Below are 18,426 nucleotides of genomic sequence, written 5' to 3' on the forward strand. Positions count from 1 at the left end.
GTGGTAGTGTGTGGAAACACGATTCTGTGCTCTGCTGGGTGTTGTTTGAGTGCTGTTTGTCACTATGCTGCCTTTTGGTGCAGTTCAAAGGCAACTTTCAGGGTTTTTCTGTTTCTATGCAACCGATAAAATCGCATCGGCACTCCAACGCTATAAGGGGTGGGGGGGGGGGGCGCAACCTGAAACTCGAGCAGCTTTTCAGTGCACTCATTTGAATGCATTCAGCTACATACTGTATATCTTCATGCTATTATCATGCTTTTAGTCTTTTTTGTGGCCTTCGGCCTTACTGCAGAGCATAATGACAGCTTGCCCCCCCCCCCCCTCTATAGTTTGAATGACATACTAATAAAAGCAGGGGTTATACTGTGATGAATAGTGGGCTGTCTGGAGTTTGAAATAAATCTGCGGCAGACAGGAGGAATGAAAATTCAATGTGGATGGTGATTGACCACCAGACCTTGGCACCGCCTCACCCTCGAGTTATTCGACAACTCTTTACATAAGCTTGCCACAACGATGGCCGCACTCACTCTCGGGAAGATTGACAAGTAAAATCGGATTTGCTTGACGAGTGCGGGCTTGAAGAGGCTCGGCTTGAACATGGTGCACTTTCTTTCTGCCAAGTTGTTAATGATAACCGCCAATATGCATCACAACGATAAACGCGGCAACTCGAAATTAGCCGCAAAGCAGTGGCGGGAAGTAATTAAGTGCAAGTAGCGCAGCGCCATTCTCAAACGTGGCCGTGCATGATGGGAATTTGATTATGAAAGTGCGTAGTCATGATAAATAGTCATCGAGAATGTTGTCCAGCGTGAACAAAACAGCAGTTTTGAGCAGCTAAGCTATCATTAGCATTGTAAACAAAGAGATGTTAGCCATGGCTGATACGACGTATTCATCACAAATCATAGAGGGATTTTTTTTTTCTTTTTCACCAATCATTTTGATAATATCAGGTTCTTCCAAATGCTCCACCTTTTACTGAACTTGTGGGAGCTGGTAAGGTTTCTCTTGGCTGCACAGGGGGAAGACTCCCTCTCTCCATCTCTGCCACCCTGCGACATGTGGTATGTGGCTCCATGCTGGGGGGTGAAAGAATTGATCGGGCCGGCTCGTGTTACAACACTTTGGAAATAGTTTTGCACTTTCATACTGGACAATAAATGGCTGCCGAGGCCATTTCAAGGGGGTGGGAGCAAAGCAGATCGTGTAAGGAACCTTGTAAAGCGAAACACGAGACGGTGAGAGCGACCCTCGGTGACAGTCTTGCAACAAAACGATACATACCGCGGCCGCTCTGTGTGTGTGGGGGGGGATCCCGACCAGAGGCAACTTCCTGGTCTTCTCCCAAAACAAACAAACAAACAAATAAATAAATATACGGCGGAACGGTAAAGGCAGATCACTCGTACATTCAGGTACCACCGTATCAGCACACACGTGCCGCGCGCGTAGATACAAGCCTGCGCACCGCTGTCAGGCTTGTCTGTCACTCTTTGTTGCTCTCTCGAAATAGCGTTCAGATCCTTGAAACGTGTCCAAATTCAAATTCTCTTCCTCTGTACCGTTGCCAGACACAAGGCGAACCGAGTGCCTCGCGAGCCGGCCGACTCAAGCTTGACAGTTTGAAGATTTGCTGGCGTTAAATTAAATGAAGCTTTGCACTCTTTTACACCTCACAGCCGCACGGCGCAGAGCGAAATCCAGTTTACAGTTTTCTCAGGCCTTCCCCCCCCCCCCCCCCAATATGTTCCAATTTCCGATTTCAATCTTTACTTTTTCCTTTGCTAATGTAACCCACAATTTTGAGGTTATGATTGTTGCAATCTGTGTTACAATTGAGTGACTTGTGTTCAGTTGAAGCAGTCATTGTGAACGCTGTTAACAATTGAGGTCAGTAAAACAATCTTTCATATTAATTCATGGTTCGTTTGCCTTTATTTTAGCATAAACCTAGCATATAAGACCAACATATTGAAAAATAATCAATCAGATTTTGTTTATTGCAGGAAATATCGATTGGTTGCGGGTGTTTGTTAAATAATAGATGTGAGGAGGACCTTGAAAAATTATCACACATTAAATTGTAATCGCCATATTGCGGAAAATAATGTGCAATTACCCCCCCCCCCCCCCCGCCAAAAATGGTTCAGCTCTACTGGGAAGCCATTAAAAATCAGCCCCGCTAACTGGCAGCGTAAATCCGGCCACAAGATGAGACTGCAGCCGAGCTTTGGCGACCCCACAGCCCTCACTCACCATCTCATGACAGCACACGATCCAAAATTCCCACATTGAGCCAAAACAGACTGCAAAACACTGTCGCAAACCTGAATCGATGTCGCTGGACGCTGGCAAAATAAGACATCTGTTCAAGAATTCTGTTATGGCAGCAGCCGCTTCTACCGGCGCATGTTTTTAACATCAACATTACATGACTTGTACGCAGGCCTGTGTGTCCCCTGCCACCCCGCCGCTCTCCACCCCCTCGAGCACCGCATTCCTCGCATATGTGGTGATGTGTGACAACTGACACAGCTTAGTGCCACTCACAGCCTCAGAGCCTCGAAAGCGGCCAAGGAAACAAAGCGGACACTGTTGCTTGCTGTCGACCTATTGACACGATGTGACCTGGAAATAAAGTCGCGGCATGATTGTGTTGCTTTTGGCAGCTATCGTTTTATTTTGATCTTTTTTGTTTTTGTTTTGCATTGATGAACAAAATAAACCCACTTGACATCAGACAGACAGACTTTGAACTTTTGTGTGCACAAAAAAAAAAGAACCGTCTAAGACTACTCATCATAATAACATTGAGAACACAGAATGGAGAAAAAGCCAAAGGCAGGTTATGACAAAATCACACTGCGCAATCTGTGATGGAGGATATTTTAGGCTTTAATGGTGCTCTCAGCAGGACACGGGGGCACAGTCACGCAACGGCGGAGGGACCAGGTTGTTTAAAATTTAATGCAAAACACATCCTACGTATTTGCCACAGTGCTCGCCAGGCATCCTGCTGTTCAACAGTGATCATTTTTTTGGCCTTTGGGTCCACGCAGATGACAAAAAAAAAAAAAGCGTGAATTGGCTTTAGGAACTTCTCGTGACAACTCACATAATTTCATTATTAGGGAGGAGTAACCTTACTAAGTGCATGAAAAAAAAAGATTCAATGGCCAAATACACGTGTATTTTGAGCATTTGTGACTATTTCTGGCAGTGCCTCTTCAGATTTATTTGCTCTTAGAATTGCATGGCAGGCTATATAATTCCTGCTTGTGTTCCCATTCGACTCTGGCTGAAAATCAAGAGAATATGATTTTCAGCCAGAGTCGATATTAACCAACTTTTCTGAACAAAGGGCTTGAATATGGATATTGTATGACTGGTGTCGTGCATTTGGTATTTGTGGTCGGCTGCGCCCGCATAAGGCAGAAGCAGATGTTTAATTTCGTACATGATGGGTGGGCATCCTCTCCAGAGGCCCTAATGTTTGTATTTAAAAAAAAACAACATAAAAAAGACAATTATCCAAAATTTAAAACATTGCCTGCACAGTGTGATTATGAATGATATAATCTTTTTTTTTTCAGCTCGTCAGCATGGCCCACAGAGTAACACGCACTGAACCAGCACTTGTTTACATTTTCTAGCTGCAATAAAAGTTACACAATCACCCAGGGCCGATTGACTCAAAACCAAATACGATTGTGGGAATGTTAAAAGGGGACATATTATGGAAAAATTGACTTTTTAATGTTTGCGTATAAATAGTTGGGTCTCTGGAGTGCCGACCCTCCCATCAAGCATGAAATTAAACAACCGTTTCTGAAAACGAGTCTGTGCGTGAGCCATTCCGTTACTATTGCAAAACAGTCGGGCGAATTGACATAATAACCACACCCGCACTAAATTTCTGCACCAATAGTACGTTCAGCTCAGCTGGTCGAAGTTTCAGAGCAAACAATATTTTGAAGCTATTCTTTTAAGATGAACACTAGATCAGGGCTGGGCAACTGGGCGTGTGATAGATCTTTCCCTCTTTGAATCAGGTGTGTTGCAGGAGGGAAACATCGAAAGCATGGAGGATAATGGCCCTCTCTGACCGGAGTTGTCCATCCCCGCGTTTGATGCATTCCATTTATGTTTTTCTGTGGAAGCTGGATGGGAAGGGAGTTCAAATCCATTCCCCGTGTCACCCTCCCGTTTACTCACGTGACGGTTATTTGGTCACGCGCTCAACAAACATGGCAGCCACTTCAAAAAACGTATGAAATGTACATTAAAATAATGAAGTTGTCAAATTAACTGGAAACACAATATTAACTTTTTAACTGCTGGAAAGGGCGTGCATATCGGTGTGAGGTATCCCTTTAAATTGCACAAGTTGTCTGAATAGAAAATTCGGTTGATTATAATTCTTAAGATTATTATTGTTGTTGTTATTGTTGTCGGTGTTCGTGCAAAACGTGTCGCACATCTGGAGTGGAGCAAAGAGGAGCAGGACGTCCACTCTCCACCACTGGCCCTCAAGAGAGGAAAGGGGCGGGCTCAACACCGGGGTTGGCTTTCTGAGCCGAAGCGAGTCTCCGATGGTTGCCAGCGAGAGAGCCGAGCCAAAGTCGCCGAGCTCTCCAAACGCGGCTCGCCGCCACTCGTCCCGAAACGTGCGGTTCCCAACCCGGGGGGCGAGATTGACTGGCTCTCGTTACGCCCGAGGACCGAAGCGATCCGCTCAGGAGGATACGAGCGACAGCCGGCAAAGTTTGCAGGAGGCAAGCGGGGGTGGAGGGGGGTGCAAAGCTCCGTGACTGAACTTCCACCGTGCAGCCCCGGAAGGGACCAGGACCAGGAGGAGGAGGACGAGGAGGAGCCAACAGGTCCCAGGTAGTTCTGCACTCTTGACAGCTTGTCAACGCTTGACAACACGCGATCATTACTGGGGACCGACATCACCTGGCGGACGTGTACTTGCCGATTGACACGAGTGTTTTATTTACCCCCCCCCCCCACACAAATAAATAAATATATAAAAACTACATTTACTGATTGGGTTTGGGTTTAACGTGTGAAAAACAACAATTGTCGAATAATTGCGTAGCGTCGATAGGATCGTGTATTAGGGGGGGGGGGTGAGAGGGGGAGGGGCTTAGCATGGATAGCTAAGGTAACGAAAGGACGCTTGTTTTGTGTCTGCGCGTGCACAGTATTCCTGCGCCCATCGTCTTCATTAAGTTTTGTCCATTCGAAAACAAAACAAAACCCCAAAACGCGCGCGCGCGTGTGTGTGTGTGTGTGTGTGCGTGTGTGTGTCTATCTATCTATCTGCATCAAGCTTTATTGTCAAATATGCTCTATGTGCAACATGCAGCACAGATGAAATTACTTTCCTTGCAGTGCATTGAAACATACACAATTAAAAATAAGGGCAGCAAAACTGAACTGCATAAAAAGACATAAAGGAATCAATATATCAATATAACAAATAAAACAATAAATAGCATTCAACAGACAACCAAGGGCAGCTGTGATTATTGCAGGTTAAAGTTAGGCAGTGCATTGTTTAAGTGCAATAATCGGATGTCAGATACTGAGGGAGGGTCACAGTCTGTGGCAGGAGGCAGGGGTAGTGGGTGGGGGTTGAGCACATTTTGACTCTTTTTGAAGAACTGCAAGATCAGGGAGGAAAGTCTAGCACAGCTTGCGACAGGCTGGAAAAGTTCTTTAAGGTGCGGTGGTATCGGAGCAAGTACCAGTACAAGTGGACAGTTTCGGTGGGTCCCTCCAGACAACCATTCACACTCGGTCTTAAAACCACCACTGAGTGAGAACTGAATCCCGCCAAAGTTAGCCAAGTGAACCACTCTTCCATCAGTGGCTCGAAATCCCAATTACGGGCAATTTGTTCACACCTTGGATTAAACCCTGCCAATGTGTCAGCGTTCCGGCAAATGAAATGTCAGCACTCTTTTTGGCTTTGTCACCCCCCGCGGCATCGCAAGCCGACAGTGTTATCATGTGAAATTCCGTCTTGTAAAAACTGCAAATGATAGATGTTATTTAGTTTAATTTAAGGCTGTAACGAGTGTAACGGGCACTTCTGCTGTTTACCCGCCTCACCTCACGCATCGTATGTGTGTGACATTTGATTCATTGAAACGTCATGTTCATACAACATGCCAAATGCCACCTCAGCCCACTTCCTTTTTGCAACGGTGCACCCCCACCCCTTTTTGTCCTCTGACAGCCTGTGACATTCAGACAAGATGTGGTTGACAGCTTGTCATATTTTGGGAAGTTAAGTGTCTTTGAGGGGTTTCCGAACCTGTCGCCTTTCCTCGCGGGTGCCATTCATAGTTACACGTTGTGCCATGGACGGCGGTCATGTGTCCTATGGCAAGCCATTTGAGCATTTATTCCAAATCCCTGATATCAAACATAAGTGTGTTACACTAGTTCGATCTCTTTCAGCACTAGTTCGACACTCGGCCACACTAGTGACACCGAATGTCGAACTAGTTGCACAGAAATCCTCACTAGCCACTCATTTTTGGCAACTAGTGCCACTTTTGTCCAACTAGTGCTGACAAAATTCTAACTAGTGACACCTGGAAGCACACAAGCAGAGGGAACTTCCCAGCTAGTCAGCTTTTTTATGCCCTAGTGGCCCACTAGACCAAACTAGTGAGGTTCAAAGTCTTACTAGTTTACTAGTAAGGTTTAAAAAGTGTTAACATGTTAACTAGTAAAACGTGGATTGTTCTAACATGTTAACTAGTGGCCTATGATTTCCTGCACTAGTTAACTAGTGGGAGCTGAAATATCCATTAGTTAACTAGTGGAGGATAAAACGTTGATAGTGCACTAGTTTAAGACCGTTAAAGCCTTGATATCCAACTAGTGAGTCCAAAAATGTTACTTGCTCACCAGTGATGCCCCAAATATCCACTAGTTCCACTAGTGCGACATTTTGACTTCACTAGTTCGACTAGTGAAGTCAAAATGTCGCACTAGTGGATGTCACCCTACTCACTAGTCAACTAGTTAAATGGTCATTTGATTTAACTAGTTAACTAGTGATGGCAAAATGTTCACTTGCACAACATGTGAAACACTAATGGCTCACTGGTCACACTAGTTACGCTAAATGCTAATCAGGAGGCAGGACAGTGCCAGAAGTGAACACCTCCTATTGGCTCCACGATAAGAGCACCACCCAGCAAAAAATTAACCCTTTAAAACCTGATTCTGAGCTTTCACAATTATTTTGCGTAATATCTGCAGTATACAGAAGGAATCAAGCAATTTTTACCAGTCAATGTATCTGTAGGTGATGTTTATTTATTATGTACACGGAGATAAAGAGTAATGGTACAGCTCTACAGTATCTTTCCACTTTTATATATGTATGCTATACTAAATAAAATTAATACGGCACCATATAATGCAACAGTTCTGCAACATATTCTCCCTAAATAATGATGTGAATTTTCAGTTGTTGCTAAATCAGTTAGGATGCTATAATTTGTGGTGTAGATGCGAATTTAGGAGAGCAGGACATTGCATTGCAATTGGAGCAGCAGCTTGGTTGATGATGTCCCCAAACCGGCTCATCTATTATATTTGTCGTGCAATACAACGAAAATGAGCACAATTGAAAAACATAGGCTTCTTGTATTTTAAAATAAAATAATCACATGTTTACCGTCCTGGGGTTTCTACAATCATGAATGAAGGCATTATTTACAGCATCTTGACAGCAGTGTGATCGAGCAGATTAGATGGAGTAGAATTTGATTGGGGCTTCACTGATTTATTTCATACAATTCATATCCAAAACACAGTTGAAAAATATTTGATTGTTAAAATATTTAAATACAAGAACTATATCAAGAAATTAACAAAACATACACAGTTTTTTTTAATGAGGAGAAAAGTCTAAAAACATATCACAGATGACAAACGTTGTGCCTCTCCTCCTCCTGTTCTTCATTGAAGCTGATCACCCTCCAGCTCCCGTTAGAAACATCGTGCTGCTGACGGTGTGCCGGCAGAATGGTTGTGATGCAGGAGGTGCTGTGGACTCTCCCAGAAACGAGGACCTAGTTTAGTTTAGTTGTAGATCCAGTAAAACATAGTGCAAATGTTACATTATTTATAATGCACAGTTACAGTCTTGTGAATATTAAAAAATGTACTTCATGTAATGCAGGCAGCGAATAATTCAAACGAACTAAGGCAGCAAACAGTAAGAGCAAAATCATGTTCCAAACATTAACTTTAACTCTTTTTTAAATGTCAATTAGCTTGTGAGTAATAAGACAAAATGTGACTGTCAGACAGAGAACTGTCAGAGCAAACGGCAGATTTGAGAAAGTCCTGCCGAAATAAATCTGCACCCGACTGCGACTGTCAGCGTTGAACTGCCGCCATTGCTGTCAAAGTCAGACACATCTCCGAAATCGTTGGAGCAAATTTTTAAGCAGGCTTCATCTTGATAAATTGACCACATATTTGACATTTACACCATAACCTTACCGCCTAAAATAATCGTAAAACAACATTTTGTGTAACAACAAGAGTAATATTTACCCGAAAAGCTTTCAATGCGTCTGAAAGTTTTCTCCTCCGTTCTTGGCTCGAAATGCATCATGATTGGCTGCCCGAAGTCACGTGTCTGTCGGACGTGCTCTCATTGGTCTACAATACAATCACGGATTATTATTCCATATTGCCCACTAGTTCACTAGTAAGATCATTTTGACGCTTACTAGTGAACATGTAAGCCACAAAACGCCCACTAGTTCACTAGTAAGATCATTTTGACGCTTACTAGTGAACATGTAAGGCCATAAATGTGCCCACTAGTTCACTAGTAAGATCATTTTGACGCTTACTAGTGAACATGTAAGCCACAAAACGCCCACTAGTTCACTAGTAAGATCATCTTGACGCTTACTAGTGAACATGTAAGGCCATAAATGTGCCCACTAGTTCACTAGTAAGATCATCTTGACGCTTACTAGTGAACATGTAAGGCCATAAATGTGCCCACTAGTTCACTAGTAAGATCATTTTGACGCTTACTAGTGAACATGTAAGCCACAAAACGCCCACTAGTTCATTAGTAAGATTATTTTGAAGCTTACTAGTTGACATGTAAGCCGCAAAACGCCCACTAGTTCACTAGTAAGATCATTTTGATGCTTACTAGTTGACATGTATGCCCCAAAACGCCCACTAGTTCACTAGTAAGATCATTGTGAGGCTTACTAGTTGACATGTAAGCCACAAAACGCCCACTAGTTCACTAGTAAGATCATTTTGAGGCTTACTAGTTGACATGTAAGCCACAAAACGCCCACTAGTTCACTAGTAAGATCATTTTGAGGCTTACTAGTTGACATGTAAGCCACAAAACGCCCACTAGTTCACTAGAGACGCTCGTGTTTATTCAACTAGTTAACTAGTGGGAGGCATTTTGTCTCACTAGTCAGACCAAGACATGAACTTGTGCAAGGTTTGACTGAACATTTTTGACATTTTTCCTACATGTTGGGCTTTTCTTTTCACTTGTTGGTGTTAATCAGCACTTGTGAGCGACTGTGCACGAGTGCAACAAATATCTAACATGTAGGGATTTTTGTTGCACTAGCTCATGTTTTTGGCATACTAGCTGGCATGCACATCGCACTAGCTAAATAAAATTGCTTACTAGTTGACATGTGTGCACAACTAGTGAACTTGTAAAGTTTTGTAACTGCCAAACATGTAAACTAGCCAAATGTGATTATTTCACTAGTAAACTAGATGTGTGCACATGTCACCTAGTGCCCAGTTTTGGCAAACATGTTCAGTCAAAGTCTATACATGTTCAGCATTGAGCCTGACAAGTGAGACAAAATACGTTCCACTAGTTAACTAGTGATATGAAAATCTGTGTCACTAGCTCACTAGTATGTCACACTGAACCCAACTAGTTTACTAGTGAGGAAACATGTGTATCACTAGTTAACAAGTACAGTGAAAATGAGCCCAACGAGTGTAACTAGTGGATATCTCTACATTGACTTGTGAACATGTTCACATTTTGAAACCGTCTAGTTAACATGTAAGGTCAAATCGATTGCACCTAGTTTACTAGTTTGGATTTCTGGATTCACTCGTCGACATGTAACCAATAATGGGCATCCTCTAGTGAACTAGCTGCAAATCCTCAGGACAACTTGTAAACTAGTGTAAAACATGCAAATGAAGTGGGTGTGATTATGACAAAATCTGAATCCCGATTGGTGTATTTTAACTGCAGATCCAATAGGAATCCTGCAGCCACATTTCTGCCCCACCTCCTCATTATATTTTGTGCAACTAGCTTACTAGTGAGCAGGTTGGCATCCACTAGTTCTACTAGTGAACATTTTAGACCTCACTAGTTGAACTAGTGCGACATTAAATGTCACACTAGTGCAACTAGTAAATATTTGGGGCATCACCAGTGAACAAGTAACATTTTTGACACTCACTAGTTAGATATCAAGGCGTCAAGGGGCTTTAACTAGTAAACTAGCTACTGTTTTATCCGCCACTAGTAAACTAGTGAGTATTTCAGCTCGCACTTGTTTACTCGCGCAGGAAATCACGGGTCACAAATTCACATGTTAGAATAATCCATGATTGACAAGTTGACATGTTGCTGAAAATGAATGACTAGTTGGAGTTTGTATGCAACTAGTTCGACAAAGTGTGTCACTAGTGTGGCCGAGTGTCGAACTAGTGCTGAAAGAGATCGAACTAGTGTAACACACTTATGTTTGATATCAGGGATTTGGAATACATGCTCAAATGGCTTGCCATAGTGTCCGCATTCGTCTCATTATTGTACCTTCTGCCATCTAGTGGAAGAGCATGGTATTTTTTTTTCCTGTCACTATAGGTTGCTGGCATGGATAGATGAAAAGGGATAATTTGTCGTAAATAATCATTTTGGAAACCATTCAGTTCTGTTGGATCATTTTCCATGGCGCACCAGTGTGCTGTCGCACTGCGGTTGGCATTCGCTATTATCGAGCATATTTGCAGTGCATCGTTTTGCATTTTGACCCTCTTGTGTACTGTAGCTGCAGAATGTTGAGCCCAGTAAATTGGCGTATCAAAAGTGTAACAGTCCAGACGTTATTTTCTTTTGACCTGACATTTGCAGACAGAATTGACCGAAGCAGGACATTGCCGACGAAGGTTTGGCCATTAACGTAATCAATTTGAAACAAATCTCTAAAGAGAGACGGCGGCTGCTGGTCTCAAACCGTGCAGAGAAATTTGACATTTCTTGTCTCCACTTTTCCTCTGCAAAGATAAAAAATGGATTTAATTCATCTTGGCCTCTCTGACATGCGTCAACGGTGAGGAGTTGGTCTCTCTGTGCCAGCTTGACGCCTCACCCGCCTTGGTTATCACATTGGACGAAATGTGTCATCAGAGTGGCGTCTGTGTCACACTCGGAAGTGCCCACTCATGTCTTCCTACTGCCCTGCCTTGTCTCTCTCGCTTGTCTCCACCACCGGACGTTGTGTGTCTCTCTTCTAAACACACTGCAGCGTGTCAGTAACCCTGCCGCCACTTCTTTTTTCACCACATTTGTTTATTTTTCCGTCCTCATCTGGCTTGGCACAAATCTCACCGATGAGAGGCGATGACATTTTGTGACATTGTCGTGCAGCTTGATCTTGTTAGCGTAAAACAGGAAGCGCTTGCTGAAACCGTTTTCTAAACTGGCGACAAAGTTTGGACGGAGACGTGGAAAAGCCCCCTCTCCTATTATTATTTATTTATTTATTTTCTTTGTCTCTCTCACAGTGACGGGTGGTTTGGTTTAATTTGGCCTGCAGCGGTCGACACGTCTGCTCGCCACGGCAACCCGCTCGCCTGCGTTTGACAAGCCCAAAGCTGCGGCGATGCAGCACAAACACACCAAGCATTGACAGGTGAGACACGCTCCCGACAGAGATGTCACCCAGAGCTTGTTTAACGGTAAACACCTCCGCCCAGTCCTGCCCCCACACTGTCAAAATGTGCTATTTTGGAAGCTCTTTGTGTTCACCGAAAGCCTCACTCGCACAGCTTTGCTTGTCTTTAAAAATGCAAACCAGCGTGAGGATTCCTTTGATGTGCGCATGTTTCTAATTTGCCGATGTTGGGCTTTTTCGGAGTCCTTAAATAAATCTGCAAAACTGCATTGTGCGCACGCAGAGCGCATCAGTCAGTGTCGGGAGGAAAGTAACGGTTAAAGTCAGTTGGAAAGGAGTTAGTGACATCGAAAGTCACAACGCATTGTGCAACGGCAGCGAATCCAACAAGGTGAATGAGGAGTCCAAGACCTCAATAGCCATTTTAGACTAAAATAGAGCCACGCGTACTAGCAGACGACCTCTCACGGCGTCGTCCGATGTTGCATTTCCTACCTCTAAAAAAAAAAAAATGGGGCCTCAATGAAATGAGAGAAAAGGCCCCTTTGAAAACCTTTTTTAAGCCTCTTAATTGCAAAGAATACTCATTAACAAGTTGACCATTTTCATATTTTCCAGCTTTGTATTCTATGCCACTCGGAAAAAAAACAAAACATGAAGCCACGTAACATGTAATGCCATCGAAAGGAGGCGTAAAACATCAGAATTCCGCCGCTTTTTGGAAAGTAACACGGCACTACTGAAAGATAACCGAGGCTACGTTGACACCACAGCCGGCAATGTTGTCGGTCGTTGTGTGGCAGTGTGGCCTCACGCTAATAAGGCGGCCTCGCTCGAAATGAAACAGGGCTGACTTTGTCGGAGTAAGTCGAAATAAATTGCTATATTACAGCGGTTTGGCTGTGGTGTCCGATGACGTCGTCAGTGCCTCGGGGACTGGGGTGAGTGTGGGAAAAGTGAGAGGGAAGAAGGGCGGGAGCTGATACCGAGAGAATGTAGCTGTAGCCGAGTGGGATTTTTTTTTTTTTGGAAAAGGAGTCGAGTCTGTGATGTTGAGATGTGAGAGCTCCACTCATGTTGGCCGGCGGCACTCGGGCAGGCCGACTCGTGCATACTGATCCTCTTTTTTTTTTTTCGCCGCCGCCACGATCCGCACGCCTCACTGGCCAGACACGCGAGGGTTAAGTCTCCTGCCTTTTAACTCTCCTTCTATTCCTCTTTTTATGGCTTTGATGGTGTTAAATAATCTTTACGTGTCAGAGTGCACTGCTCCCAGTGTTCGTGTCAGCAGAGCGAGAGCGCAATTAGGTCAGGCTGGTAGAATAACATGGTTTCTTCCTGGCCTTAAAGCGGCAGGACATCTCCCGCTTGATATTCACCTCAAGCCCGCAAAGGGTCGCTTGCAAAGTGGTCCGAGGCCAGCGGGGGTTATCCAAAGCGCATGTCGTGAGAACGTTGCGTCTTTCCAAGGACCGTCTGATTAATTTGATTGATTTTTATGATGGCGATCCGACCGGTATCGCCGACCGTTGAGTTATTTTTAGGACGTGAGCTGTCAGAACATCTTTTTTTGTATCTTAACATATGTTAATGTACTTGAGACACAATTGTGACTTGGAGTGGTGCAAAAATAATATTGTGTTACCGTATCCTGCGATACTACTGCCCAATATCAATTTTGTTTTTTTGAGTTAGCATTGATTGTTATTATGGATAAAATATCGTGATGCTAATCTTTTGTGAGATCATCTGTAATTCATACCCCAAAACTGTCAATAGATTTGCTGCGACATCAGATCCGTGTCGGGTAAACGGCGCACAGTATGAGTCTTCACCCCCCCCCCCCCCTCCCCCGAAGGCAAAACAACAATCGCATAAACATTTCTGTTCACGTAATCATCCCGAATGAACGGCGTTTTAAGATACCGCACATTTCCCAGCGATGTCAAACTCACTCATGATTGAATGTTCTCTGTCCCAGGACCCTTGACACCGTAGTGCATGTAAACATTAAATTTAAAAAAAAAAAAAAAAGACTCAGGATCCGGGAGCTAAAAATACATCTTTATTTGTTTGACAGAAAAGCTAACCCGAGCCACAATTTGGCCACGCCGGAGATGATATGCAAAGAGCAAATTAGACATCTGCGTACTGTAAACGATACTGTAAATGATATCACACATTTCTGGTGCATCGTATAAGTGGAAATTACTCATATCTCCTCTCCATTTCCGAATTGCTTTATCAAACCGTAAAGCATATTTACCGCTGCAGGCAGCCGTCGTGCACAAATTACAAGCGTCTTTGGCGCCAGATCATTTCCATCACGTTCGCCTTAAAAGATAACACGTGCCCATTGACTAAGAGTCAAAGCTCATCGATACACGAGTGCAGTCTTTGATAATGCAGCGTTTCCATCTCCAATCTCTCCATGGCATGTGATGAAGTGTCCCAGAATGGATCGTGCGTGGTGATATTTTCGGTTCTTCAACTATGTTAATTTGCCTCAAGAATCAGGCCACGTTTTGTCTCCTTTTTTTAATGAGGTTGCGATAAAGACCCATATAACGCAGCATCCTTTTATTGATTGGGACTGCGTTTCACGGCATTAATTGCTTTGCTCGCCCTTGAAATCATCGACGCATTTATTTGCGTCGGCTTGTGGTATTGCTTTTCTGTCAGTCGAAACAGATCCTGCCAGGAAACGCCGCACGCCACAGCGGTGCCTTGAGATACGAGTTTCATCCGGTCCACGCTCCTAACTTTTCTTTCAAATATGTTTTCCCTCTATTGAAATGAATGGAAATGCCATTCATCTGTTGCAGCGCCGCTGCGTATGAGCAACTATTACGCACGAGACGACTGGTTCGCTTTGATGCGGCCTCACGTGATTTGCGTCAGATATTTCCCCGATGATTTGTTGTTCCTTTTCAAAGTCAACCATTTGGCGTTTGAAGGTCTATGTCACAGTGCATCAAAAAGTCATTGTTTTTTGTTCCCCCCCCCCAGCTTGATCACTGCAATTTCCAGTGAAAGAACTCTATTGTTGCTTTCTAATTTTCTTCCACGTCCGACCCATAAAAAAAAAAAAAATCACTGGTATCAATTGCTTCTCGAGAGCGCATGAGGACGAGACAGTCTGGCTGGTTCTGTTAGCGAGCCCACCGGGCATTCTTGAATCCAGCCGGGCTGGGTCCCAGTTTTCTTCTGTCTGGCCCGCTTGACTTTCTGGAGAAACTAATATTATCCCCGTGGCATGGGAACGAGCCCTTGATATTGGAGCTGCGCCGCAACCACATAAATGCAAAAATAATGGCGCGCGTATTTATTCTTCTGGGAAGGCGGTTAGTGAGAGAAAGGCGATTTTATCAACCATCTTAATAAATAGTCTATCGTCTTATTTCCCTTCATTTCCGCCGAAGCCACTGACTTTAACTGATGTCTTCCTTTTGCGAAAAACAATGATCCCGAATCCTTTATCAGGTCGTTCTTTTGAATCTTCATTCGGCCTCACACTTTTGACTGAGGGACAGCTTGTTGTATTATTTTGTAGACCACCATTGGCCCCGGGATTCCCAATCAGCCGGTCCACGTTGGAGTGCTTCAAAATAATACGAGTGCAGCTCCAGGCCTGTTAGTAGTTTTATATGGAAACGCTTGGTTTGGCAACAACCACTTACATAAACAGAACCCCCCCCAACCCCGACAATAACCTTATCTTACTTGTCACTTTTAATTTTTTTATTGCTTTCTAATTTCTTACACAAACATTACAAATCCTTGAATATTGCCGAACAAGTATCGTTTTAACTTTTATAGACGCAATAACATTGATGAGCAGAACTGCTCAAATGAATTATTCGAAGCAACCGAGGCAAAACCGAGTACAGGACACAGAACAGTACTTGGCTGCCACCTTGAAGAGCAACATCGAACATCAGCAGATCTCTGCTCACTCCTGTGTCGCTTTAGATTTATACATGTTCTCTTTTTATTAAGAATATTTTAAAAAAAAAAATTAAAAAATAAGTATAAATCATGCTCAAGGAAAAGCTGCTGTTGGCTAATAGTTCGGTAAATCTGATCTGATTACCAGAAAGTAAAGCGTGCCATGAATTTTTAATATACAATGGAATTTGAGATTTGGGCCGTGTATTAAAGAGGAACTGCAAAGGAAAAGATGTTTACACTGGATGGCGTCGGTGATCGTCTGCATGATAAAATCCTTCATCCTTGTAAAGCCCGTGTAAGTACCTTGCGAAAACAGTACACACGAGGCTCCTTTTCCGCGCGCGGTTTCAAATCACGACACAATACAAAGCATCCCAACACTGATTTCGGTGGAACAAATCCTCTCCATGGTGCCCCCACCCCCCCACCCCCCGTGTGGGAGTGTGTGGCAGTTGACTGTGTGTTACCCAGCTGGTGCAGTTGCAGCTGCTTGCACATTAGCTCGAGTTGCGCGCCACATTTGTCAGCGACGAGTGAGCGCGGCGAGAGGGTGGGTTGGGTAATGGTCCTGGACGAAGATGATTCCGTGCTATCCGCGGCAGCTAGCATGTCCTCGTTGGCACGGCTCGCAGTGTTGCCCCCCCCGTACGGCACTGCTGCCTTGGCTCGTGATTGTCAAGACTATAAAGCTAGTGAGCCACTTATTTTGTCTGTGTGGGCTGTCGTCATCGTGCAGCCAGACTCGGTGATGAGCCATCAGGCCTTATCACTGTCATGTTGCACGGAAGAGCCTTTTGAGTGGCTGGATTTCTTGCAGCCGGGGATGGGGATGGCAAGCCTGAATAACCCCCCCCCCCCCCCCCCGCCCCATACAATTCAGTGAAATGATTGCTGGTGTGCTACTTGTACCGGTGGGCATCCGTGTATTTCCATGAAGTGCTCCGATGAACGCTTGAGGTATTTGAGTAGAGGTACAAATACTCTGGACGTGCATTTCTACGATTTTTACCATGCTTGTCAATTGTCATTTATAATCAGTGTCGGGGCATCCCTTGATTTGTTTTTTAACAATTTCCCCATTTTTTTTTTCTGCTGTAATCATTTTTGTAACGGCGCATATCGTGCAGCATACGGCGGCCATTTCTGATCAGCAGCGGCCATAAAGAGGTGGCTGCAGTATGCAAATGGCGCCACGCTAACGGTATCGTAATGTAATGAAGTGCGCGGACTATGACCGATAATGAGGTGTGGTTATTGAGCGTTGATGGCTTCTTTGCGGCCTCGCCTTTTGTTGTTTTCGCATCTCGTTTTCGCCGCGTGACACCGCTTCGCTACAAAGCCCATTAGTACGCAAGCGCGCTGGCACCGACTGAGATGTATGAAGATTGCACTTTTGTTGATTCACGGCATTGGCAGGAAAGGATATTGATCAATAGCTCGAGAAGTTGCTCATTGAAATTGCGGAATTAAATTGGGCAGAACCGAGACAGATGCGTTGCAGTAAATTAAACAAGCGGTCCTGTCTGCTGGCTGACAGCACAATGGTGATTAGGGTTTTCATGCGAGCTGCCCTACATTATTTATAGCTGTGCTGAGGCCTGTCTGCAGTTGAATAGACCCACAGTCCATTGACCGGGCACATTACAGGAGGCCGCCTGGTAGCAAGAGGGGGGGTTCAAAATGGTTTTATTTCCTCACGTCGAGGTGCATTTTCATCTAAATGGAGGCGGGTGCCCCAAGCGTGTTGTTTCCAGACCTTACATGTCTGAAATGTGTTGCGACTGTTCCAGCCCGCTCTTTGCTTGACTTGCATTCAGCCATTCGCATTTTTCCTTGCCTACCTTTTTTTTTTTTTCGGAACCGAGTATCCCCGATACATTTAACTACATCGCCTCCTGTCAGTCATCGGCATCGACGATGGGGAAAATTAATAAGCAATTGATGATGATGGTGATGAATGTTTTATGAACCGGGGACAGTTTCTCTGCCAGTGTTTTATTGAACAGAAAAATGCTGCCCACAGGAATTGTGTCAAATCGGAGGTCTGCGTGGCTCTCGCTCAGCTTCCCAGAAACTGATGCCATGTTGTTCTTCCTCAGACCACAACGCTAGTTAAGACCGAATCAACAACATCTTTGCCGGTGGCGGCCAAGCAGTGCCTCAATTGCTTCAAATGACGATTTAACGTGCAGTCGGCGGAGAGTCGGCTGCCGCAAACTCAGCTTCGCGGCTGGCTGTTAACCGGCTAACCATTACCCAGTCTGTGTTTTGAGTGCTTGGGCGTCAAGTCGTGGCCGTAGCAGCGTGTGCATGAATTTTGCTTATTTCATGTTCTTTTGTGACAGTTTGTTCCATAAATCAATTCATGGCGTGTTAGTGATTGACTTTGTCAGCCGTCGACGTGCTGTTGTGGTCTGTCAGTTAGTTTTCCCTTTTGGTGGACATTTTCTACTTTATCTTCTATTTTTTAAGTGAGATATTACATCCCCTTTTCTCCGACTCG

The 18,426-nt window shown here is 44.3% G+C and overlaps 1 protein-coding gene and 1 long non-coding RNA gene across 2 annotated transcripts in view; one reads left to right on the plus strand and one right to left on the minus strand.

Annotated features, from left to right (window-relative positions):
• The first annotated feature begins 4,577 nt into the window (after positions 1-4,577).
• raraa (retinoic acid receptor, alpha a) overlaps positions 4,578-18,426 on the plus strand; it is a 118,390-nt gene continuing 104,541 nt past the window's right edge. The window contains exons 1-2 of the mRNA XM_086138191.1: positions 4,578-4,896; positions 11,863-11,990. The gene's annotated coding sequence lies outside the window, so the exon portion shown is untranslated. The remainder of the gene's footprint in view (positions 4,897-11,862; positions 11,991-18,426) is intronic.
• On the minus strand, positions 7,331-8,667 carry LOC147189933 (uncharacterized). The gene is made up of 2 exons (XR_015103860.1): positions 8,602-8,667; positions 7,331-8,111 (listed from the first exon to the last, which is right to left on the minus strand). It is a non-coding gene; the product is annotated as an uncharacterized LOC147189933 (long non-coding RNA).

This window comes from Hippocampus guttulatus, chromosome 19, assembly GCF_054856545.1.
Source record: "Hippocampus guttulatus isolate MCC_2025c chromosome 19, RoL_Hgut_1.0, whole genome shotgun sequence".
Taxonomy (NCBI): domain Eukaryota; kingdom Metazoa; phylum Chordata; class Actinopteri; order Syngnathiformes; family Syngnathidae; genus Hippocampus; species Hippocampus guttulatus.